Here is a 27055-nt window from a genome sequence, read left to right on the forward strand (position 1 = left end):
GAGTGAAAGAAGAAATAAAGTACTACTTTACAATTTCTCAGGATCTGTGATCTTGGGCTGGGAGTTTTAGCAAGTAGCTCATAGAAAAACGTGAGATTTCAGAGTCACGTTCACCGCTGGGCTGCTCACCTTCAATTTAAAACAGTGAAAACACGTTAGGGGTCCTGGCACATTAGCAGTCAAGTGTTAACCTGTAAAACACTCAGCCCAGATTGTGCCGAGCTCTTGTGTAGGTGCTAGGACACCAGAGCGTTCTTTCACTCTTGTATTCAAGAAATGCTCCCTCCTAATACCCCTACCAGAAAAGGGCATGGAGACATCCAGCCATCAAAAGAAGAGCACATTCCTATGGTACGTCACACTAGTCATGCTTCCCCCCCCCCGAATGCTGCAGAATTCCAGGAGGGATTGTGCCAATCAGAGACAAATCCCTTCCAGAGCTCAACATGGGGTGGAGCGACTGCACCAATCCCAAGCCGGCAAGTGCCTATCATGCACAATCTACTGCTCAGTGTTAACAGACACCTTCAAACTCTGCCAGTCTTTGCATAGGAATATTAGATGTATCCAGCCCCTTTAGTAGCTTAGCTATGATGTTCCAATCTCTTGCTAGCTCATGTAATGGTGAGATCAGTGAAGCCATGTTTTTCACTGCTCTGCCAATGGAGAAGACATGCTGACCTGAAGTCCCCCATACTATCCTGGAGGAGATTGCTGCTTGATGTATTATAGACTAGGCTATTGGTAAAACATGGTAAAAAGTTAAAATGTACTGAGTAATATTCATTTTTGCACAATATCCTGTACAGTATGAAAATGCAAAAACCTATCTCTGCAATAAAAAGCAACGATATGCTTCTCCTTCCTAAACTGAATATTTCTATAAATTTGGGAATGCCAGTTCATTACTGAAAAGCTATCTGTGTATCCCTTCTATTTTATATTAGCACTATTTCCTAGGCCTTTGGAGGCTGAGCTCACAAGTTCAAATGGCTATGGGAAAACAGGAATCTTGAGTTTTCCTTAGAGCCCCTGATTCAAGTGCCAAAAATCTATCCCTGATTCAGAATTTCTTTCTCAAAAATGGCCTTGCATGATGATCTCTCTACCCCCACTTTTCTCAGCTCTTCATCCTTGCAAGTACATTAAAAAAGCAGGGGGAAATGTGGGTGGATGGCGATTCACCAGAGTTTTCACGCAAGTGGGAGGGCAAAGAGCTGAAGGGGAAAAAAATCCCATAAAACCAATCGTTTTCTCTGTTTCTTCTTTCAGGGCCTTATCCAGTATCTCAGCAGAAAGGCTGATATGTAATCATCACTCCCACAACCATGTGAGGAATTCTTCATCTCTGCAGCACGGCTTCACGGGAAATGAGGTCTCAGTCAACAACTCTGGGCATCTCAGTGTTCTTTCCACCAGGGTAGGAATGCTACGTGGCTACAGTTCATAAGGACTGTGGGACAGGAACAGTTCCAGGCTGCTCCCAGGGGAGAGAACTGAGCAGAAATAAGAACTACCTTACCTTGGAAAGGGAGGTTTCAACTACTCTGCTGCATACTGCAGAGATGTTTGGATGGGGAGGGGGAAAAGAACATCTCTTTCAAAAGTTTTACAACTTTTACAAACAAACAAAAACCAGAACCAACAGGTTGGGGTATGGGGGAGGAAGGCAAGGAAGTTTGGAGAAAGAAGGCGGCTACCCTTCAAGCCCTGTATGTGGGGACTTAATGTTGATGCTTAGCAAAGACATTAATGGCCACATATGGGATAATCATAATGAAACAATTTCCAAACTCCAGCTCTGGGAAGAGGGTGAAAAGATGGGACTCCTAACCAGGTACACAAGAGGTGGTAGAGAGGGGATAAGCCCTCTTAAGGTAGGGAATAGTCTCTGTGGCTGCTCTGGTGCTAGGGAATCTCAGCAATTTTTGATGAGTGAAGATTAGCTAAAGTGTTTTGGGTTTTTTTGGCTGGATCAGACCAATCATTCACAAACTGCCTTTTTTAAAAAGAATGCTATAAAAACCACTTACATTTTAATTTTCCCTTCTGAAGAAATGTAAAGGGATCTCTCAGCAAGACTTTTTTCAGAAGCTTCCTTGACAGAGGGCAAAATGTTTGCCCCAAAAGACCAAAAACAAACACACACACCACCACCAAAACAAACAAACAAACTCCTTGCTTAATGCTAAAAGCAGCTTCTTGTGTTACATAATCTCCTGATGACATTTATCATGTGTGTCATAAGAAAGACTCATGAAATTATCCCACTCTTCACACATTACTGGTTTATTTATAGTTGAAGTGACTCAGTGCCATTTCACACCAAGCAGATTTCTGACAAGTATAGCGTGAATCTTGTCGGACACAGCTATGGCACAGTGAGGTGCGAAGTACACAAAAACACCCTGTTTAACAGTTTATTCCTTTTGTAGGTATTTGTGCATGGGGGCTGCTTTATGTTTAACTTTTAGTTTGCTGCACAGTATCCCTCCACCTCTTCCAAGAGACTATTCTTAACAGGCCAACTGGTCTGGTTGGCACACAGTTCCCAATTCTGCAATGAGCTGTGTGTGGACATATGCCTGCATCCATGCAGAATCCCATTAAAATATCAGTGAATCTACACTGTCAGAGGGATCTGCCTGTATAGAGCTCATTGCAGGATCAGGGCCATAGTTACACCATAGGAACAGGCTCCACAGGAATTCCTTAAACCAAGCAAAGGGTTTTTCTTTAAATTGAAAGAATAAAGGAAAGTGTATCTGTCTAGAGGTTAGTGTACTAGGCTATGAGCCAGAGAAACATCTGCACCCGCTCTTTCTTTATCAGTTTGTGATTATCCATCCAGAGGGCAAGTCAGATAGGTAGGTAATAAATAAAGTTGCGGGTGCTTCAAGTGAATGAAAGTTATTTGGCTGTCTCCCAAGTGGGTCACTACAAAATGGTGTCCCTTGCTAAAGAAAAGAACAAGTAAACATTCCTATTTCTGCACCTAGCAATTTCTGCATCTGCCAGTTAGAATGCATAGGAACCTTTGATAGTCCACTAAGGGAGGAAGGGGTCTTGAAAATTAACTAAATTTCAATGCCCTAAGAACGTCTGTCTGAAAACAACTTTTGATAACATGAAAATATCCACTCTGCAATGTTTTGAGAAAACATACAGTCTGACTATGCTGCTAGCCTAAACATTCCTTTCTGAGAAGAGATGCATCTCTCTGCCCAGGAGAAAGTTACTGCATGGACAGAGAGAGCTCTAAGCCTGACAAAGCACTGACCTCTCCAACTCTTCTGACTACTGTTAAATAATGGAATATTTAATTCACCTTGCCCAGCTGGCCTTAGAGAAATTTTGCCCCAACAAATAAAAGGGAAAATGTTGCCTGACTTACAAAATGGTTTTCTATAGCTGAAATAAAATATAAGGGTCTCTTATATGTCTAGATAGCGCTACCTACTTACAGTGTCATACAGGCATTGAGGTTGATATGAAAAAGGGCCATTTTATGAAGAAAAGCAGGAACAGTATTCAGCACCACTGGGTCTTAATGAAAGACTAGGTCATAAACAATAAAATCTAGCTCTTATAACATATATATGGCTTTTCATCAGTAGTTCAAAGCACTTTATGAAGTGGTTAGTGTCTTTATCCTTATTCTACACATGGGAAAACCAGCAGGGAGGGGAAATGACTTAGCCAAGATCACCCAGCAGGCCAGTGGCAGAGCCAGGAATAGAACCCAGGGCCTCTCGAGTCCCATTTTTGTGTTCTGTCCAATTAAGCAGACCTTCTTAGATAAACAGATCACTACTGAGTAGGCAGTTAGTTCCCATTTCATGAAAGGAAGCTAGAAACAGAATTTTGGTTTACAAAGGGAACACAGGATCCAGGAGATAAAGGTAAATCTTCAAATAGAAATAATCCTCCTTCCAAAAACCTAGTTACCTGGGTGGGAACCTGCCAGTGTCCTGTAGTTCTCACCAAATAGACCCCAAGGTGAAAACCTGGGACTCTCAGTGAGCTAGGGAACAATCCCTTAGGCAGCCCTCTCCACAAGACTGCATGGGTTGTTAAAGAGAGAAGTTCCTAAAGCAACCACCTCCCTAGACTTGCATCACCATGAGAAACTCCACTGAAAGTTCACCTACAAATCGGATTTGGGGAATGGAGGGAAGTGTGCCACTGCTTAAAGAAGTCACACTTTGTTTAACGGTCCCCTTTCTGAATCCAAGGCTTAATAGAGAGGGGAAAAAATCTTGAGATCTATGGTGGATCTCTGACAGCAGTTGTGGGAATTGATGAACTAGTGCTACACACTAAGCCTGGGATCACTAGAAGAAAGTAAATTCTGACATACTGAACTGTTTGGAGAATTTTATGGATAAAGGTAAGAGGAAATCAGTTTGAGGGGATTAGCAGTTATATATAAGAGGGCTGTCCCTGAGTCTAGGTATCAATTGCACAGTCTCTACTGAGGTGAAGTGATCAGGAGGGTTGCATGGGGAACAAAGAAGCATGAACCCGACAAAACACATCAAAACGTCTGGATGTTAAAATAATGTTATCTGTTCATCTACTGAAGGAGCAGCAGCACCTAGGTATTACCATTTGGTGTGTCCCCTGATTCAGGAAAGAAATTTTTACTTATCTGCTAGCTTCTAGTCCTTTGCTCGGCACATCTCTCTATTCTTTTATTCCTAAAATGCATCTATTTTCTAACTGCCATATGTTAAGAGTATTCTTTAAAGAATGAAGCATTCCACGCAGCAAGCCACCAGTTAAACTCAAAGAAGCCCTCCTGAATCAATGTCTAAAAAGGACTAAACTGCTCAGCAGATAGTATTTTATATTTGCTCATACTTTGCTATCCAGAATTTGCCAAGATTTGTGCTAAACTTGTCAGAAGACTGCTCTGTTTTAATAGTTTACACTGTGCTAGGTCATTGGTTCATTACTGAATCAGAGGGAAGTGTGCCTCACCAAAATTCTTCCTACAGCACTTACAGTAAGTGTTTCTTGAAGACCTTGCATACAAAAAAGTGGCCTGACCCAACTTAGGCTATGTCTACACTTGCAGAGTTTCTGCACTGTCAGTTTCACCTGTGATAGGGAACCAGTAAAAGAAAGGTTTCAGAGTAGCAGCCTTGTTAGTCTGTATCCGCAAAAAGAAAAAGAGTACTTAGAGACTAAGGTGCCACAAGTACTCCTTTTCTTTCTGCAGTAAAAGAAAAGCGCTGCTTTGTGTTCTCACTCACTTCCACAGGCATCTGATCATGTTCACATTTGCAGCACTTCCATCGCGGATGAAAGCACTGCACTGAGGGCAGCTATCCCACAGAGCAGCTCTTTCAATTTTGAGGATAGGTCTTGGGGTGGGGGGGATTGATCGCAGGGCATCTTAGTCCCTGCACAGCCTCCTCTCCCTAAACACTGATCTGCTCCAGTAGCTCAGCATTGCTCCAAGCAGGGGATCGTTTGCTCCATGAAGCAGCCATTATCACTTGGCCAGATAAGTGAGCACTTGCCAAGAAAACAGGAAGGGAAATTTCAAAGTTCCGGGGGATTTACCGGGGGGTGGGGGTGGGGGGCGGACATCTTTTTACCTGGCTTCAGAGCAGCAGAGCTGCTGGCCAGAGTGGTCACCTAGGCACTGTGGGATATCCTTCGGAGGCTAAAAGCTGTGTAAACAGTAAGAATGTGTCTTCACTTGCACATCACTGCAGAAGTATCACCAGTAAGAACTGTATGTCTCTCATGGAGGCGGTTTTCTGTTTGCGGTGAAGCTCTTGGAATGTTTTACAGTCCATACAGGCTGACCATTCCTCTCTGTCCCAGAATTCAGGTATGTCTAGGATTTGAAAACCCTCAGGACTTGCATTAAAGCGCTGAAAAGGGCAAGAAGAGAGAACGTACCAAAATTAACTTTTTCTATAACCCTTGCCACCACCCAGGCAAAAAACTACACACCAAAAAACCTATACAGTAAACCAAAATACAGTATTATACACTGTGTCAGAACACTGGAGTTGCTGAGCACTCTCAACTCCCACTACCACAGAAGGGGAGTCAGGAAATGCAAAGTTGTAACTCACCTGGAAGCCATAACCTTACTTCTTCAGCAGTACCCTACCACCCCTCATTATAGTTAATTACAATGCGGCTGAATTGCAGTAGCTGAAAGAACTTAAAATTGAATTTACAGACGTTCTCTTTTAATTCTTAACCATAACATTGCACTAAGAAGTGAATTTCCTTTCGTATTTCTGGGATTTAAAAAGATGAATGAAAAAGCAAGGTGCTGGTTTGTGTGTTATTTGAGCATTTATCAGCAACTTTCTCCCTTAACTTAGTTCTTGTCCAGAGCTGATCAGAGGTTTTCTTGCCCTAAATATAATGGGAGTAACTCTCTTTCCTGCCCACAGTCACTCTCACAATAAACTGTCACTCAATATTATGATGCCTTATTGTTGCTTGTTCTGTTTATCTGGGACAGGTGGGAGAAAGCTGGGTCTTCTGGCTAACAGTAGTTTACAGTACACAATGCTGGAGTTAGTTTTAGTTTAGTTTTCTAGAACTTCATAATTAATATATGTCTGGTTCATGTAATGAACAAGGAAAAACTCTATTAGGACTTTTTTAACAAGTTATTTATGTCCAACAACGGAAGAGTCATTAATCAAACACTAACTGGTCACTTGTACGAGAAAGTTATACAACCCTTATTCAAACAAATGACACATTATGTCTGCTACACATACCTATCCATAGTACTCATACTCCTTCTTTTTTCTTCACCAATCACTAGTTTTTTCACTAACACTAGAGGCAATGCTGTTTACTTAATGCTTGCATAAGTATAATGTATTTTCAAGAAACTATGAAAAATACATGCACAATTACTGAAATTTAATGGTAATTTGCTCATGGTTTTCTTGGAGTTATGTACTTAGCTGTATTTTAGGTTAAGCTACACATTTTTCAAGGTCACTGCACCTGGCAAAAATAGATGGAATGCTTTTTGAAAACTGAGCAATGCTAGCCATCTGTTATGATAACATATTTGCTTGAAAATGAGTCTTACCTCAAAATTACTATAATATGTATAACACTTTAGATTAATTTCTTATTTAAACAGGATGCTGCTGAGATGTTTTCCATAATTTTGAATATATCACTATTCTCTGTAATAAAATAATCCTTTAGAAGCTTAAAAAATTCTTGGCACTTCTGCAATTTCAACAAAGATTCTTAAAGTGCTTTACAAATTGTAAGCCTCAAAAACCCCTAGGAAACATAGTAGGATAGAAAATGAAATGTTTGCTTCACTGGTTTGCTTTGGGAGGTCTGTCTACCATACATTTTAGGTTAAAACTCTCCCACCAATGCAACTCCACCCTGCGGTAGCAAGATTGATTACTACAGCAGATGGGGAACCAGTTGTTTTACCACCACTCCCCTCCCTCCCTGTCCTTTCTCATCATATTAAAGATGAAGTAGGCAGCTGTTCTCCCTTCTTTCCCCACACACCAAGGGTGGGGGAGGGACAGCAGCCCCCCAAACCTTGTCAGCCCTCTCATCCAAGAAAAGTTTCAAGAGAGTTTTTTCCACACCCAAATAAAGATATAACAGGCAATTATGACAGTGAAAATATAGTGTAAGTGTACAAGATTTAAAAAACAAAACAACCCCCCCCCCCAAAATAAACAAGCAACTCCCATCCCACACACAGAATATGGGACAAAGGTATATATAAGGATATAGAAAAATTATGGTATATTGTATTTTGGAATCGAAACATTATCATGTAGCAAAAGAATGTATCCGTCTATTCACAGGGGAAGAGATAATGCTGCAAGTCCATTTTGATCTAAGCTTGGTCTACACTACAGAGTTCGATCGACCTAACTGTGTCAGGGTCTACACTAAGGCCTTTCTGCCACTGATGTAAGTGCCCTATGACACCGACATAACTCCACCTCCACGAGAGGCATAGGGCTTATGTCAGTGTAGTTAGGATTTATGATGGTGTAGTTAGCCCTTACATGGGCGGTTGGCTGTCTTGTCAATTTCAGGGCTCTGCTGGAGCCCTGAAATTGACAAGAGAGCCAGCTCCCAGCTCTGCTGCTGCCCCCTCTCCACTCCAAGTTGGGCTGCCACCTAGGCTCCCGGCTTGGGCTGCAGCCCAGGCTCCCCGCTGAGAGCAATGCTGCCCCCCATGGTCCTGGCTTCCCTGCCAGGAGCACAGCAACTGACTGGACTCCGGGTGCGGATTTCCCACCCGGAGACAAGAAGCCCCAGCAGCTTCCCCACTCCCCCCGACTCCCAGCTGGGAGGTGAGAAGCCCCGGGGGGGCAGCTGGGCTCTCGGGGACGGGGAGCTGCACGGAACTGAGAGCCCTGACACTCAGCCCCCCCACACTGCCCCTCTTCAGTCAGTGGAAGAACTCCTGGTGAGGAAATGTCCCACCAACAGAAGAAGGGTAGTGCGGACATCAGCCACTGCAGTAATTACTGTGGTGGGTGTAAATCAACCTAACATAGGTTGACTTAAGACTGTAGTGTAGACATGCTTAGAAGCACTTACCTGTGGAATGTTAACATACTCTGAAAGGGGTTTTTTTTTATACACACAAGAAAATGTGTGTATAAAATAGATGTTGATTCTTGATCAGGAAAATTTTCATCCTTAAAAAGGAACGTGCAATGGGGTGTTTACCCCACACTTGCCCGGAAAGGGTTAATAAGATTGAGAAGGGGGCTAATTAACCCAACACTCAACATCTGAGGTGAATCAGGTGGCTGAGTAATTCTGTGACTGAGTGAGAAAGCCCAGCTGAGGAGGAAGAGTTGGGCTGGGACTATAAAGACAGGAAATTGGAAGAAGAGGGGGGCTTACTGGGAAAATCTGTGGTTGTCCCCTGGGAGAAGGGAGGTATGGTTTGGGCTGGCAAACTCAGGGAGCCAAGAAAGTAGGACAGGGCTTAGGGAAAGGCAGTCATGTCTAAGAGGGAACAGACCTTGGCTGCTGGCTAGAGGGTTCCTGAGCTGGAACCCAGAGTAGAGGGCAGGCCTGGGTTCCCCTGTCAGTCACTGAGGGAGTGGCACTATGAGGCAGCAAATGGGAAGACTGCCTAGGATACTGGTGAGGAAAGACTCTGATACCCCTGAAGGGGAAACAATTTGGTGGCCTAACTAGAAGACCAAGTCAGAGAGAGGCAGCAGCAGGTTGTGAGAGAGAGAAAGAGGGGCCACAGACTCAGAGAAAGAGAAGAAGATGGTATGCAACCACGAGAAGGGGAGTTGACCTCATAAGCTATTCCCCAGAACCTCCAGGAGGAGGTGACATCCTAGCGGTGAGTGGACCACCCTGTCACAGACCAAAATACTTTATATGTTGCTATATTTTCTTTGTGACAATACACTTGTGCAGGGCTCTCTTATAGAAGATAATGTCATGAAATTACTCTTGATATTTTCTACATGTCCCCTTATAAAACACCCCATGCATCATAACAAACATTTGATTTCCATATCCCTGATAAATATGGAGAATGGTACAACAGTCTTTTCAGTTTCATATCACAGTACATTTATGCCTAGTATCTCAAAATGTTTGACAATGAAACATTAAAATTATTCTTCAAGTACTGTAAATCTCCAGGGACTTAAACTGTGGCAGTTACTAACTCTTTCCTGAAGCTATACACAGATCTAGCATTACTTGCTGATCTAACAGTGCAAACTTCTCCCTCTATTTCTGGCTCTACAAGCCACAGCAGCACCCTCCATGGTTATTTCTGAGATTGCAAAAAATTTACCTATTACGCAGTTGCGTTATCTGAGCCAATCAGTAATTACTTACTCTAGTTCATCTGCCAGGTATTACAGAGGATAGTGAAATGGCAAGGGAAAACTATGGTTGAATTAGTTTGCAACTTTATTTCTTTGTATCCATAAGAAAAGAGTTAACATGTCAATCAGAAAAAAGGACATGGTAAACACAGGCTTTTTCATGGATCTATATAGAAATTCAATTGCCCCCTCCCCCCCTTTTTTTTGGCACTAATGACAACTAAATGGTGCAGCCATCCTGCTCTTTTTCTACTACATTTGAGAGATGAGGAAATGAGTCATGGTTTCCATTTCCATCTACTAAGAGGCAATTCCACCATTTCTGGTGCACTTACACAAAGGGAGGAGAAGGGAATCTGAAGTTCTATGAAAGCAGATGTGTTTGTGGATTAGCTGATATATACCACACTTCATTCAGTCATAGCCTATTATTCTACATCATCTCAACTCAACCAGAATTAAACCTCCTCCATCAGCTTCTCCCTGCAGAACTAATACAAAAAGGCATCAGTTATAAATTAAAACCAAACAGCATTTATGGTTGGCTGTTAGGCTGAGATTTCCAGTTTTCAGAACTACTTCATACTAGCTGGGCCCATATTTATTGTATTTTCTTTAGCAGAAAGAGCCAATTCAAAGAAGTTATAAGACCAAAGTGTCAGATGCGCAAGTCTGTACCAATCAGGTGGACTGACCATTCATAACTAGCACAGTAGTTCTGACACATTAAACTTTGGGAGAAACTACAGAAAGCAGTGGAAAATATTGATTAAAGTACTAGATTTTTTCTCTCAGGATCCCACAACACACTCTGTGCTGCTTTCTTTTCTTTTGTGTAGAAACATATTGCCCAGGGGGAAAAAACTGTCAAAAGGCCCATTTACAACCGTCCACTTACACTGAATGACCACACACACATAATTCTGCAAGGTGTTAACTATCTTTAGCAACAGAAATACTGCTATACCAACTGAACTAAATATTTAACCTCATTAGGTGTTCCTTGCCCACTGTGCAGGCCAGCCACTAGAGGGCGACAAGATCAGTCACTTACGGTATGTCTACACTACACACCACCGGCAGCAGGAACACACTGCAGTGACATGCAGGCTTGCGCCCACACTGCACTGCATAGCTACACACAGCAATGAAAGATTCTGGCAGTGGGGAGGCAATCAGGAAAGACTGTGGCAGCAGGAAACAGCTGGAGCCCTTTCCTGCTGTTGGAGACATGTAATACCCTTAGGGTATGTCTACACTACAAAATTAGGATGATTTTACAAGTCTATTTTTAGAAATCGATTTTATACAGTCGATTGTATATATCTACACTAAGCGCATTAACTTGGCGGAGTGCGTCCTCACTACCGTGGCTAGCATTGACTTACGGAGCAGTGCACTGTGGGTAGCTATCCCACAGTTCCCGCAGTCTCCGCTGCCCACTGGAATTCTGGGTTAAGCTCCCAATGCCTGATGGGGCAAAAACATTGTTGCAGGTGGTTTTGGGTACGTTGTCAGTCGCCCCTCCGTCCATGAAAGCAACGGCAGACAATCGTTTCGCACCTTTTTTCCGTGCAGACGCCATACGGCAAGCATGCAGCCCGCTCAGCTAAGCTCACCGTCACTGCTGCTGTTGTGTCCTAGGTGCTGCGGTCAGCAGACGGTGAAGTAGGACTGCTAACCATCATCATCCACTGCTTCCACTGCAATTCTGCTCCCCTGCTCTTGTAAATGAGCTCAGTCGCAATAGCAAATTTCTCCATGTTGCCGTCATCCACCGCTTCGGCTGCAACTCTGCTCTCCTGCAGACGCCATACCATGGCAAGCGTGGAGCCCGCTCAGCTCACCGCTGCTGTTGCGAGCATTGTAAACACTTCGCGCATTATCTTGGAGTACGTGCAGAACCAGGGACGAGGACGATTTTAATGAGGACATGGACACAGATGTTTCTGAAAGCACGGGCAGTGGCAATTGGGACATCATGGTGGCAGTGGGGCTGGTTGATATAGTGGAACGCTGATTCTGGGCCCGGCAAACAAGCACAGACCGGTGGGACTGCATAGTGTTGCAGGTATGGGATGATTCCCAGTGACTGCGAAACTTCTGCATACGTAAGGCCACTTTCCCTGAATTTGTGAGTTGCTTTCCCCTGCCCTGAAGTGCAGGAATACCAAGATGAGAGCTTTCCTGACAGTTGAGAAGTGAGTGGTGATAGCCCTCTGGATGCTTGCTAAGCCTGACTGCTACCGGTCAGTTGGGAATCAATTTGGAGTGGGTAAATCTACTGTGGGGGCTGCTGTGATCCAAGAAGACAATGTAATCATTGACGTTCTGTTATCAAGGGTAGTGACTCTGGGAAATGTGCAGGTCATAGTGGATGGCTTTGCTGCAATGGGATTCCCTAACTGTGGTGAGGTGATGGAACGCATATCCCTATCTTGGCATCGGACCACCTTGCCAACCAGTACGTAAACCACAAGGGGTACTTCTCAATGGTGCTGCAAACACTGGTGGATTACAAGGGACATTTCACCTACATGAACATGTGATGGCCGGGAAAGGTGCATGATGCTCACATCTTTAGGAACTTCGGGCTGTTTGAGCAGCTGCAAGAAGGGACTTACTTCCCAGACCAGAAAATTACCATTGGGGATGTTAAAATGCCAACAGTTATCCTTGGGGACCCAGCCTACCCCTTGCTCCAATGGCTCATAAAGCCATACACAGACAGCCTGGACAGTAGTAAGGAGCAATTCAACTATAGGCTGAGGAAGTGGAGAATGGTGGTAGAATGTGCCTTTGGATGTTTAAAAGCTTGCTGGCGCTGTTTGCTGTCTAGGTCAGACCTCAGCGCAACCAACATTCCCATTGTTATTGCTGCATGCTGTGTGCTCCATAATATCTGTGAGAGTAACGGGGAGACATTTATGGCAGGTGGGAGGTTGAGGCAAATCGCCTGGCATCCGATTTTGAGCAGCCAGACACCAGGGCGATTAGAAGAGCACAGCAAGGCGCGCTGCACATCAGAGAGGCTTTGAAAACCAGTTTCATGATGGGCCAGGCTTTGGTGTGATAGTTGTGTGTATTTCTACTTGATGCAAACTTGCCCCCTTTGTTGATTTTAATTCCCTGTAAGCCAACCACCCTCTCCCCTTTGAAATAAAGTAACTATTGTTTTGAAACCATGCATTCTTTCTTTATTATTTTTTAAAAAAGGGAGATAACTGACAGCGTAGCCAGGGTGGGATTGGGTGGAGTGGGGGAGGAGGGAAGGACAAGGCCACATTGCTTATTGTAGCTACATTACAAATCAAACTGTTTGAATGACAGCTTTCTGTTGCTTGTACCATCCTCTGGAGTGGCATGGCTGGGTGCCCGGAGCCGCCTGCCCCTGCGTTCTTGGGCGTCTAAGTGAGGAGGATATGGAACTTGGGGAGGAGGTCAGGTGGTTGTACAATGGATGCAGTGGGGGTCTGTGCTCTTGTTGGCTTTCCTGCAGCTGCACCAGACGCTTCATCATGTCCGTTTGCTCCCCCATTAGCCTTAGCATCGCCTCCTGCCTCTCCTCTTCAAGCTCCGGCCTCTGCTTTTCGCGCTTTATGCTTTCCTAGTCTCTAACACTGAATGCCTTCATGCATTCAGCTGTGCCCTATCAATGCAGGAGGATTGCGTGAGATCGGAAAACATGTCATCGCGAGTGAGTTTTTTTTTCGCCTTCTAATCTGCGATAACCTCAGGGACGGAGACGATAGGGGGAGCCTAGCAACATTTGCACCTGGGGGGAGATAAAAAGGGAGAGTAAAATTTAAGATGATACATTTTTGAGAACAAAAGGGAGACTCTTTTACAGTGAATCAAGCAATTCACAGTAGACAGCACATGTGCTTTAGGTACAAGGTCACATTTTGCCTTTTATATTGAGCACCTGCCGGTATGGTAACACATCACACACAGCTGGGCAACAGAATTCAGTTTCCAGGCAGCCATGGTAAGGCAAAGGATATGCGGGGTTGGCTTCTTACGCATAACATGTGGGAATGTTTTCAAACTGCAGCGCCATCCTTTCCCATAGCAAGCAATGGGTTGGGTTTCACATTTAAAAGGAGAGGTTGCAGTTTTCGGGTGGATGTGCAGCACACACCTCCCCCCACCCCAGCATGTGGCTATTCTCCAGAATGATCCCTTTTAGCCAAGCGCAAACAGCCCAGCATGAACGGGGTCCTTTTACTGTTTCCTTACAAAAATTCCCCTATTTCAACTAGGTGACAATGAACGATATCACTCTCCTGAGGCTAACACAGAAAGATATAGACCGAATGTTGCTTGAATGCAACCAAAACCCAGGACCATTTGCTGCCATGCTTTGTGCTGCAATGATTCTAGAATACTTTCAGAGTGCCTCCAGGAGAGCTTCATGGAGATGTCCCTGGAGGATTCCCGCTCCATCCCCAGACATGTGAACAGACTTTTCCAGTAGCTGTACTGGCCGCGAATGCATCCCAATTCTTCAGGGCAAATCAAACATTAAACACTATTGCTTTTAAACCCTGTACTGTAGTTACAAATGTGCACTCACCAGAGGTGCCTTCTCCAGCTTCAGGGTCGGGGATCCTGCCTTCGGAGGGTATTGTCTCCAGAGTGATGAAATGGTCCTGGCTGCCAGGGAGAACGGATTCACCGCTTGCCTGCTGCGCATTCTCCTCCTCCTCCACAAATGCTACGCATTCTCCTCCTCCTCATCCCTGTTGCGTGAGACTCCCCCCTTGCAGGTGTCCACGGACAGTGGTGGGGCAGTGGTAGAGTCCCCTCCTCGAATGGCATGCAGCTGATCACAGAAGCGGCATGTATGGGTCTCTGACCGGGAGCGACTGTTTGCCTCCTTTGTCTTTTGGTAGGCTTGTCTCAGCTCCTTAACTTTCAGGCGGCATTGTGTCCCTGTGCTGTGTGTCCCTGTTGTAGCCTCTTTCCAACATGCCCCGTGAGATTTTGGCAAATATATTTGCATTTCTTCTTTTTGATCGGACTTCTGCCTGCACAGATGCTTCTCCCCATACAGCAGTCAGATCCAGTGTCTCCCTTTCGGACCATGCTGGAGCTTGTTTGCAATTCTGGGGGGACTGCATGGTCACCTGTGCTGCTGAGTTTGCCACGCTGACCAAACAAGAAATGAAATTCAAAAGTTCCTGGGGCTTTTCCTGTGTACCTGGCTAGTGCACCGGAGTTCAAAGTGCTGTCCAGAGCGGTCACAATGGAGCACTCTGTGACAGTTCCCGAAGGCCAATACGGTCGATGACAGGGATCATTTATTTTCCAGACTTTGTCCTCTAGCCGTTTCTCACGGCTTCCAGGGCTCTGCCTGTATGTCAAGTGCTCTGGGACCCGGCTTCCAAATGTTGCACAGCCAGAGTCTGGAAAGTTTGGGGGTGAGGTCGAGAGCACGGTATCCATACCCAGTGAGAGCCTTCAACTCTGTCCCTTCTCAGCTGCTCAGGCACAGCAAGAAAGACTACCTCCCACTGCGTCTTGCAGGAAGCTTACTGCTCCTCTCTAGTTAGGACAGGCAGAGAGCAGCCTTGCAGGGCTGGTAGGTGGCAGCTCTTAGATCTGCTTCTTTCCTCCACTCCTGAAATGGTTGGCGAGAAGAGAACAGTATGCAGAATTGCATATGCAGGGGGGAGCTGCGAAGGAAAATGAATTAGAGAACAGTGTGTTGTGGTGCAAAGGAGAGAAAGCTAAAGCAGGAAAAGAAAAAGACAAAAGATTGCCCTGGAGATGGGGAGAAAAATGGTGCGGGGTGGAATTACATTAATCCGCCCAATACATTTGACTTCTTCTCAAGAGTTTTGAGTCTAACCTTCCTGCCTCCCACGCCAGCCCCCCGCCCCTCAAAAAAAATTCTATTTACAAAAGCACAGTTGAGAGATTACATACATACACACGCACACCCCAGAGCAGGCTAAGTAAGGGTAGTGGCTGTGCAAGCATCCACACATTGCCCTATGTGCCTTAATCTTAACCTAGAGGAACCTGAGAGGGGAGTTCATGCTGTTAGTGTACAGTCTATTCATTCCTTGGACCCTATGAGAAGACTGCAACAAGACGTGCCAACTGCTTCCAACTGAGGTGATCATCTTTATGATACAGACACTTCCGAAAAATAGAAACTGAATATTTAGAGTCAGTACAACAGATGAAGGAATCCTAGTTTATTAATGCCAGAATTCCAGAGAGGGTATGCATAAAAAGGAATGAAAAGAAGCTTGCATCCCATACAATAAAACAATATTATGAATTTTATTAACTTACTTCATTTTCTAATTTCAAGCTACTGTATAAAATGAGCTCACATTAGCAGATTCACAGAATGAAGCCAGACACAAGTATCATCCTCAGCATCAAGGAAGCTTAAAGCTTAAAGGGGAACTGTGGCCAATGGGAGCTTCGGGAGTGGTACCTGGAGGCAAGGCCAGGGCAATACACAGACCCCTGTGGCCCCCCACCCCCCCCGGCCAGGTCCCAGCTGCTTCCCAGAGCGGCACGGGGCAGGGCGGGGAGGCTGCCTTGCCCCCAGCGCGCGCCAGGCCAGGCCGGAGCCACTCTAGGTAAACGCTGGGGGGGGGGGGGGGGGGGAGGACCACGGGGAGCTGGTGGGCTGCAGAAAATAACCCCTGGGCCGCATGTTTGAGACCCCTGCCCTAACTGAACTCTCCAGCTTTGACACTGAATACACCCCATCACACATGCTTAAGTGCATTGGCTAGACTAGGACCCTGGCATGCATTTTTGGGGGTATATTTACAATTCAGTCAAGTTTCTATGGGATTCAAAAAAAAATTTTCTTTTAAAGAGAATTTACAGGAAATTCCACACCCTACAGCTGAACACACAGTTACCAAGTATCTTACCAGTTTGGGGAATTGACAGTCAAGGTAGCCCTAGCCATTTTATGCATGAAACAACGAAGACCTTTTAAGTGTGAATGATCTCCTAAACAAAGGTCTGGCATGATTATTAACGTAGCTGAAGTTGCGTAACTTAGATTGATTCCCCCCTGCCCAGTGTAGACCAGGGCTAATTAACATGCAGAGTCAAGTCCTATTCCACTGAGTAGTCTGTATAAGAATCTGGGCCTTAATTATGTTTTGTCTACACTTTAAGTCTTGGTTTTATAAAAAATGAATGTAAAGATAACTTTCTAAATTCTCAATCCCAATTGTCAATGGATAAAGAGTAATAAAAAATTGCTATGCTTGAATTTGTTCAGTAAAGTCATAATACATAAAATTTTTTTGTACAGATTCCTCAGGATGCTGGCTTTTCTTTAATGGGAGTGGCAGAAAGCATGTCATAACTAGGTCCTACACAAATCAGCCTGCAGATCATATACTTACGTTTGTTTAAGTCTCACATTTTGAAATTGACATCAAATGACAGCAATATTATTCATACCAAAATACAGCAATAAAATAATGTTTCACTAATCATTTCTGAAACCATTGACAAGCTGTGTTCTCAGAGTTGGAGAAACAATCCTAATATGAACATAAGATTCTCATGTTGATAAAACTATCTGAAATCCCTGTGTGAGGGTATAATTTTTGAAAGGGAGGGCCCACTAACCAATAGGATGTAAAAAGCTAAAAACAGGAAAATCAAGGGTGTGTCTCAAGTGAGTTTTATTAGTCATGGAAGGACAGAGAACTCTCACTGGCTGTTCATATTATGACAAACAGCAACATGGAAAAGCAAGAGACAGTATCTCATGTCTTAAATCGGAGTTTTCTCCCTTCTCACTTGTTGGATAAGACTTTTTTCCTCTTAATATAAAACTCCAAAATACTGGAAAGTTTCTTCAGTTTTTCATGACCAAGATCACACTTTTTAGCACAGTTTTACATGCATTATTAAATGCCATTAATATCCAAGATGATTCAGTTTCTTGTGTCTACTTCAATGAGAATAAAACTGCTTAAAAGTTATGTGGTAGTGTTGTTAATCATAAACCCCATTCCACTCAGGACCAAATTTTGGGTCAAATTCAGTCCTCAGCTATCCTTATGTGAAGTCAATGTTTGTTATTGCTATTCAAAAAAAGGGCAAAATTTGTTTTCACAAACTTGGGAGGATATGACGAAACAAAGGTGAGGTGAAATGGCCAAGATTTAAAGATAAAGTATCACACACATTACCCAGTGTAGATCAAGAATAATTTAATAACGATTAGTTTACTTTAAAATCTTCTCCAAATCTGATCTAAGAGCAGCCTACCAAACACAAACTTAATTAGTCCTGTTACCCCTAATTTCCTCTCTTAGTTCCTCAGTAGTTATCATAATTACAGCAACATATTATTTTTGCAATACTCCATCTTTGTCTAGCATAGGATCAAAATGAACAGAAAAATGATTGCCTTGTCACTGAGTTACTATAGTAAATTATTGATTTTAGTGAAGACATATTGTACAGAAAAGGTATTTTTACACTGATAGAAGATCTTATAGAAGAAAATTGTGAAACCATAATGCATACACTTATCAAAACAAATTACAAAAATATGACTTAACTGAACCTTTTACTTCACTTCATACGCAAAGAAAATCCAGTCTAGCAAAGCGGTGCTGTGCTGCCTTCTAATAGCTCAGATGACACAACACAGAAAAGGGCTAAAAAAATCTCTCAGATCACCTGTACGACTCTTTCAAAACTCTCTGGCTGAGGGAAGAATGACAGAACATGCAATTCCTATACATAGTCAATAAAGGTTAAGATTTCACACAGTACTCAATTCTTCAGGAGCTCAAAATACAAATAATTAGTATTTGCCCACATGCTAAGAGGTTTCAGAGTAACAGCCGTGTTAGTCTGTATTCGCAAAAAGAAAAGGAGTACTTGTGGCACCTTAGAGACTAACCAATTTATTTCAGTATAAGCTTTTGTGAGCTACAGCTCACTTAATCGGATTCATACTGTGGAAAGTGCAGAAGATCTTTTTATACACACAAAGCATGAAAAAATACCTTCCCCCACCCACTCTCCTGCTGGTAATAGCTTATCTAAAGTGACCACTCTCCTTACAATGTGCATGATAATCAAGGTGGGCCATTTCAAGCACAAATCCAGGGTTTAACAAGAACGTCTGGGGTGGGAGTAGGAAAAAACAAGGGGAAATAGGATTGAATAGAGACTGGGAGTGGCTAAGTCATTATGCAAGGTAACCTAAGTTAATTGTATCCAATTTGCAAATGAATTCCAATTCAACAGTTTCTCGCTGGAGTCTGGATTTGAAGATTTTTTGTTGTAATATCGCAACTTTCATGTCTGTAATCGCGTGACCAGAGAGATTGAAGTGTTCTCCGACTGAATGTTATAATTATGTTTATGAATGTTATAATTCTTGACATCTGATTTGTGTCCATTTATTCTTTTATGTAGAGACTGTCCAGTTTGATCAATGTACATGGCAGAGGGGCATTGCTGGCACATGATGGCATATATCACATTGGTGGATGTGCAGGTGAATGAGCCTCTGATAGTGTGGCTGATGTTATTAGGCGCTGTGATGGTGTCCCCTGAATAGATATGTGGGCACAGTTGGCAACAGGCTTTGTTGCAAGGATAGGTTCCTGGGTTAGTGGTTCTGTTGTGTGGTATGTGGTTGCTGGTGAGTATCTGCTTCAGGTTACGGGGCTGTCTGTAGGCAAGGACTGGCCTGTTCTCCCAAGATTTGTGAGAGTGTTGGGTCATCCTTCAGGATAGGTTGTAGATCCTTAATAATGCGTTGGAGGGGTTTTAGTTGCGGGCTGAAGGTGACGGCTAGTGGCATTCTGTTATTTTCTTTGTCAGGCCTGTCCTGTAGTAGGTGACTTCTGGGAACTCTTCTGGCTCTATCAATCTGTTTCTTCACTTCCACAGGTGGGTACTGTAGTTGTAAGAATGCTTGATAGAGATCTTATAGGTGTCTGTCTTTGTCTGAGGGGTTGGAGAAATGAGGTTGTATCGCAGAGCTTGGCTGTAGACGATGGATCGTGTGGTGTGGTCAGGGTGAAAGCTGGAGGCATGTAGGTAGTAATAGTGGTCAGTAGGTTTCTGGTATAGGGTGGTGTTTATGTGACCATCGTTTATTAGCACTGTAGTGTCCAGGAAGTGGATCTCTTGTGTGGACTGGTCCAGGCTGAGGTTGATGGTGGGATGGAAATTGTTGAAATCATGGTGGAATTCCTCAAGGGCTTCTTTTCTATGGGTCCAGATGATGAAGATGTCATCAATATAGCGCAAGTAGAGTAGGGGCGTTAGGGGACGAGAGCTGAGGAAGCGTTGTTCTAAGTCAGCCATAAAAATGTTGGCATACTGTGGGGCCATGCGGGTACCCATAGCAGTGCCGCTGATCTGAAGGTATACATTGTCCCCAAATGTAAAATAGTTATGGGTAAGGACAAAGTCACAAAGTTCAGCCACCAGGTTAGCCGTGACATTATCGGGGATAGTGTTCTTGACGGCTTGTAGTCCATCTTTGTGTGGAATGTTGATGTAGAGGGCTTCTACATCCATAGTGGCCAGGATGGTGTTATCAGGAAGATCACCGACGGATTGTAGTTTCCTCAGGAAGTCAGTGGTGTCTCGAAGATAGCTGGGAGTGCTGGTAGTGTAGGGCCTAAGGAGGAAGTCTACATAGCCAGGCAATCCTGCTGTCAGGGTGCCAATGCCTGAGATGATGGGGCGCCCAGGATTTCCAGGTTTATGGATCTTGGGTAGTAGATAGAATATACCTGGGAGATATATATATATATATATAGATAGATAGATATATAGATATAGATATATATAGGCATCCGATGAAGTGAGCTGTAGCTCACGAAAGCTTATGCTCAAATAAATTGGTTAGTCTCTGAGGTGCCACAAGTACTCCTTTTCTTTTTGCGAATACAGACTAACACGGCTGTTACTCTGAAACCTGTCATTGTAAGGAGAGTGGTCACTTTAGATAAGCTATTACCAGCAGGAGAGTGGAGTGGGGGAAGGTATTTTTTCATGCTTTGTGTGTATAAAAAGATCTTCTGCACTTTCCACAGTATGCATCCGATGAAGTGAGCTGTAGCTCACAAAAGCTTATGCTCAAATAAATTGGTTAGTCTCTAAGGTGCCACAAGTACGCCTTTTCTTTATGCTAAGAGGTATCTTCTGTCAAAATGACTGCAACCCACTAAGGCTAGAACATAACAAAAATGAATGCTATGTTTGACATTTCAAACTCTTTTTGTATTTCAATATAAAGCCCGCACAGAGTATAATGCTCAGATTTCATTAAAAATTTCAGTGCATTTTACAGTGGCAACAAAATGAGGATGATTAAACAGGATGATCAAGGCTTTAAACATACAAACATTCTTAAAAACCAATTCGGAGATCAAACACCACAAGGAAGGGCAACAAAAGCTAGGAAGTTCTCCTGCAAATACAAATACTGGACTACAACATGGGGGGAAAAAAGCTGCTTTACAAACTGCATTGCAAAAACATTTCAATCCTGACAATATTTTTATTTCTGTAGCCTTGATTCCTTTAATTCAAGTGTCCCAGAATGTGAAATGTATTCACTAAAAAAAATTTTTCATCTCAGTGTGGAACATCAGCAGCTCCTCATTATGATTTCCACCCTTTCGGGCAACAGGTGATTTTCATGCTTATTCACCAAACCAGGTCAGAATGAGACATTTGTTTCCTGATCAGAACTATGGACCGAGCCCCACCCCTTCAGCTCAGGTCACCGGAAAGGTCCTTCCACAGCTGTTAGAAACACTCCAACTTATTATTAGCATCAAGACAACAACTTGGTATATAAGCTTAAGAAAATTGTGTGTCCAGGTCTCCCTTTAAGGAAAATTTCGGTGTGTATTTTGGTCACTTACCAGTAAGACCACGAGCATGAACTGAATGAAAACGGATGTTATTAACACAATGAAAATTTTCAAAAAGAAAAGGAGTACTTGTGGCACCTTAGAGACTAACCAATTTATCTGAGCATGAGCTTTCGTGAGCTACAGCTCACATCCGATGAAGTGAGCTGTAGCTCACGAAAGCTCATGCTCAAATTAATTGGTTAGTCTCTAAGGTGCCACAAGTACTCCTTTTCTTTTTGTGTGTATATAATGTCTTCTGCAGTTTCCACGGTATGCATCCGATGAAGTGAGCTGTAGCTCACGAAAGCTCATGCTCAAATAAATTGGTTAGTCTCTAAGGTGCCACAAGTACTCCTTTTCTTTTTGCGAATACAGACTAACACGGCTGTTACTCTGAAACCAATGAAAATTTTCTTATCTGATAATTTTCTATCTGTTGCACAGCTTCTATCCTCATTCGTTACTAATGGAAAGTACTGAGCAGTGAATCACAGAAGTATGAGGGAAAGGATAAGCAGAGTTTTAATTATCATAGTAGAATAATAGGCAAGAATGTAAGTTTCCCCCAAATCAAGCAAGAGCTTTGTAAACTGAGGAGTTATGTGGGAACCAACCTGGTAGCATCTTCCTACCAAAGGATGCCTCTGAGGAAGAATGGAAACTTACTCTGCAATTTTTCCCCTGATGAGGCTCATCCGCCCCTTCCCCCCAAGGCCCTAGGGACTTCTGAGAAGTTTCCCAGATGACTAGCATGCCAACTGGAGCAGGATTTTAACTTCTTGCCTGTAGCAACTTTTTGTGACCCTAAGGCCTTGGCATTTTCGATAGAATGAGATAAACTGGGTATAAATTCATATGTACCTCCTGTATTCTTGGGATATTATTATGAATTTGTATTACTGTACTGCCTGGGAGCTCTAGTCATAGATCAGGACCCCAGAGCGCTAGGAATGCCAGAACTCTCAAAGAATGCTGAGTTAGAACAAAATGATGGGAGAGCTACGCACAGGAATTGTAGAAAAAGGAACTTAACCTTGGACAGAAGTTTCTAGAGCTATAACAACCATCTTTTCCTCATGACCACAGGAGCATGATTCTTAGAGAGAGAGAGGAACAAATTCCCAAACCTGCCTTTTGGAGTTAATGGTGACTTGGAAGGCCAGCCACAGACTTGTATAATCTGAGCAGCTGTGGACACTCAAATAGTCTGATATGACTATCTATACAACGCTGGGTTGTACTCCTATTTTTATGGTGCCTGATTGTAGGATTCCAACCAACACTCAGTAGCTGAGATCACCAGAACTCGGTGATTATAATATTTGTATTATGGTACCATCTAGATGTGAGGGCCCCATTGTACTGTGCACAGAACAAACAAAGAGGAAGTGCCTGCCTCAAAGAGTCTGTTTCCCTGGCACCAGAAACATAACTTGACCAAGTCAATGAAAGAAATTTCCTGGTTGAGTTCTGTCTAGATAGCAAAATACAAAAGGGGCTAATGGAGAGTCTCTGCTGAACTACACTTCTCTACACCAGCAATCCTAGCCACCGCCTATAACTGGCTACAGATGACCACTGCCAGAAAATGACTCATGCAATGAAGCTTTGGATCTTTACAAATCTTTACCATTTATAGCAAGGTAACATTATAGCCAGAACCAAGTCTATTTTATCCCTCAGTAAGCAATTCTCTGTAGTGGAAATCAAAGGCTCTTCTTCATTTTTAAACAACTGGTGGGTATGAATCCTTTTCCAGCAGCTGTTAAATTATGAATGGGCACTGATCAGTGTGTTGTCTGAATAGGGCTAGGTGCATAACTTGCAAACTGAGCCTTGCTGTGACTAATGCCAGCTGTTTCTTAAGACTCTGGGTACAGAGGGTGGATCAGAAAGAAGAGTCTTGTACAGGAATTGAGCTCTCATACACAAACATTCATTTTATCTTTGTTATGCTGAGGATTTTGTTGGTTTGGAAAACATTTTATCTAGGTTTCATTGGAAGCTTCTGGTCCAGATTTCATCCTCTGCTAGGAGAGCAGCCATTTCTTTATTACTGTTAGTGTTAACAGTGACCAATGGATTGCTATGCTAGCTCTGATAATGAGGGTTCAGGCCTATCTGCTCTCTCAGCTACTAATTTCTCTTTACCCAAAAAGTTCCTCATCTGTAAATTTGGACGCACAACATATCCGTTTAGGATGATTTACTGCTATTCATGGGTATATTACAAATTCCTTGAAGCCAGCAAATTAGAAGCCAATGCTCTAGTAACAAATCACATCAAGGGTTTGACCAGGGCAGAACCCAAGATATATGGGATATGTAGGGTTAAAATCAGAAAGGCTACAGCACAAAATGAATTACACCTACCACAGGACAGGAAAAGGCAATAAGAGGTTCTTTCAATACATTAGGAGCAAGAGAAAGATGAAATAAAGCATAGGTCCACTACTTAGCAGGGAAGGAGAGCTAACCACTGATGACATCAAGAAGGCTGAAGGATTTAATGCCTATTTTGCTTCAGTCTTCACTAAAAAAGATAATGGTGACCAACACAATTACTATAAACAACAACATGGAAGGAATGCAATCCAAAATAGGGAACGAACAGGCTAAAGAATATTTAGATAAGTTACATATATGCAAGTCAGCATGGCCTGATGAAATTCGTCTTAGGGATTTGAGCCACTAGCTGAAGCAATCTTGGAACTATTAGAAATTATCTTCAAGAGCTCAGGAGGACAGATGATGCCTCAGAGGACCGGAGAAGGGGAAACATACTACCTATCTTTAAAAATGGGGAACAAAGAGGATCTAGGGAATTATAGACCAGTCAGTCTGTGATACCTGGAAAGATATTGGGATAAATTATTAAACAATCAATTTGTAAGCACACAGAGGATAATATAAAGAATAGCCCATGTGGATTTGAGAAGAACAAATCAAGACAAACCAACCTAATTTCCTTCTTTGTGAGGACTGCTGGCTTAGTGCACAAGGGGGAATCCATAGAGGGGATATATCTTGATTTTTAGTAAGGCTTTTGACACAGTCCCAAATGACATTCTCATAAGCCAACTAGGGAAATGTGGTCTAGATGAAATTATAAAGTGGTTATGCAACTGGTTAAAAGACCATACTCAAAGAGTAGTTATCAATGGTTCATTGTATAACTTGTGGGGGGGGGGGGGTGAGAGATGTATTAGATAGGGTCCTGCAGGGGTCAGTTCTGGGGCTGACTAGTCAATGTGTTCATTAATGACTTAGATAATGGAGTGGAGAGTATGCTTATAAAATTTGTAGATGACATCAAGCTGGGAGAGGTTGCAAGCATTTTGGAGAACAGGATTGGATTCAAAATTACCTTGACAAAGTAGAAAACTGGTCAGAGTTCAACAAGATGAAATTCAATAAAGAAAAATGCAAAGTACTTCACTTAGCAACTAAAATATCAAATGCACAGCTACAAAATGGGAAATAACTGGGTAGGTCGTAGTACTGCTGAAAAAGGAACTGTGGGTTATAGTGGATCACAAATGGACTATGAGGCAACAACATGATGCAGTTGCAAAAAAGGCAAATATTCTGAGCTATATTAACAGGAATGTCATATGTAAGACACAAGAGGTAACTGTCCCCCTCTACTTGTCACTGGTGAGGTCTCAGTTGGAGTACTGTGCCTAATTCTGGGCACAACACTTTATGAAGGATATGGACAAACTGGAGAGTGTCCTGAGGAGAGTAACACAAATGATGAAAGATTTAGAAAATATGACCTTTGAGAAAAGATTAAAAACTGAGCATGTCTAGTCTTGAGAAAAGAAGACTGAGAGGAACGGGGGGAGAACCTGACAACCATCTTCAAAAACATTAAGGGCTGTTATAAAGAGGACTGTGGTCAATTATTCTCCATGTCCACTGAAGGTAGGACAAGTAGTAATGGATTAATATGCAGCAAGGGAGATTTAGGTTAGATATTAGGGAAAAAATTCTAACTATAAGGGTAGTTAAGCTCTGGAATCAGCTTCCAAAGGAGGCTGTAGAATCTCCATTATCACTGGAAGTTTTTAAAAACAGGTTGGACAAACACCTGTCAGGGATGGTCTAGGTTTACCTGGTTCTGCCTCAGCACAGGAGGCTGGACTTGATGACTTATCACGGTCCCTTCCAGACCTACATTTCTATGATATGTCTCACTCCAAGTAAGAATCAGCTACCTAGACAATAAGCCACTTGCTTAACACCAAGAAGGTCTTCCTTACTAACTACATGACAAATCTTTGGTCTGAACGGATCTAGCGGAGACTTTGCATCCTCACTCTTATGGTCTATGAAGAATCTTTTTGAAAGAAATCCCTTCTGAAGGTTTGTTTGTTTTTCACCAATACAGCTGTTGCTGCAGCAAACTTATATTTCCAAAACTTATATAAAAACAAAGATAGCTCATAACATCTTAGTTTAACACTTGGTTTTAAACAGAAGTCCTTATGTGGATGTTCTGATGTCCTCAAAGTAGATGCCTATAGGAAACTGTGCATCTAGTAATGCTTGTTAATATTGATGAGGTCCTTGCAAGCAACTGGCATCCTGTCCTAGAAAAATCCTGCAAGGTTTTTTTTTGTTTGTTTTAAAGTGGTTCAGGTATGGTACTTCTGCTGACTGTTCACAGGGCTCAGGCAGCACACTATTTATCCTGGCTTGAAGAAGTCCTGCTTCTTTTCACTGGGAAGCTGAGGACACATATCCAGCATCTTGAGAAGGAACAGGACAGACTTTGGATCCCTTCAGGATTTCTTCCCCTTCCAGCCCAGATCTCTAGTGGGAAGTACTCTCTGAGTTGGCTGGATTATGTCCTCCTCATCCTTAGACTCTCTTCCAAAATGCTCAGAAGCTCCAGATTGGGGCTTTTCTGCATTGTATGTTGGTTCTAACTCTGAGCCCTGTACCGTGGCAAGGGAGAGGTGTGGGGGTGGCTGGGCTGGATGCAAACAAGCAGGGCACTCTCTGTAGAGCCTTGGAACCTCACATAGCACTACTTAGATTTAACGTGGTGTTTGCAGGACAGTTCTGCCACACCTGAGTGAGGGCAGAGAAGTCCTAGAAGGGAAGCACTGGGAGTGGTGGATTCAGATGGCTAAAGCCAACATAGTGCCAATACCAGATCTGGGAGAGGAGAAAGAAAGATTATATATTGCCACTGCATGAAATAAAAATTAAAGTTCTAAAATAAAATGACCAGAAGATAGAAAAATCTGGTGGCCTGATCTGAAGGGCAGGGCTTAGTCCTGAAGCCTCCAGCCA

At 43.0% G+C, this 27055-nt stretch overlaps 1 protein-coding gene and 2 long non-coding RNA genes across 4 annotated transcripts in view; 1 reads left to right on the forward strand and 2 right to left on the reverse strand.

The window, feature by feature from the left end:
• Positions 1-27055, reverse strand: part of SCHIP1 (schwannomin interacting protein 1) — a 121020-nt gene that overhangs the window by 64769 nt on the left and 29196 nt on the right. The gene's annotated exons all lie outside the window — the stretch shown is intronic.
• Positions 1-27055, forward strand: part of LOC142073168 (uncharacterized) — a 40938-nt gene that overhangs the window by 4854 nt on the left and 9029 nt on the right. The window contains exon 2 of the long non-coding RNA XR_012669869.1: positions 1273-1420. This is a non-coding gene — a long non-coding RNA (uncharacterized LOC142073168). The remainder of the gene's footprint in view (positions 1-1272; positions 1421-27055) is intronic.
• On the reverse strand, positions 13026-15655 carry LOC142073167 (uncharacterized). The gene is made up of 2 exons (XR_012669868.1): positions 14431-15655; positions 13026-13629 (listed from the first exon to the last, which is right to left on the reverse strand). It is a non-coding gene; the product is annotated as an uncharacterized LOC142073167 (long non-coding RNA).

Source organism: Caretta caretta, chromosome 9 (assembly GCF_965140235.1).
Source record: "Caretta caretta isolate rCarCar2 chromosome 9, rCarCar1.hap1, whole genome shotgun sequence".
NCBI lineage: Eukaryota > Metazoa > Chordata > Testudines > Cheloniidae > Caretta > Caretta caretta.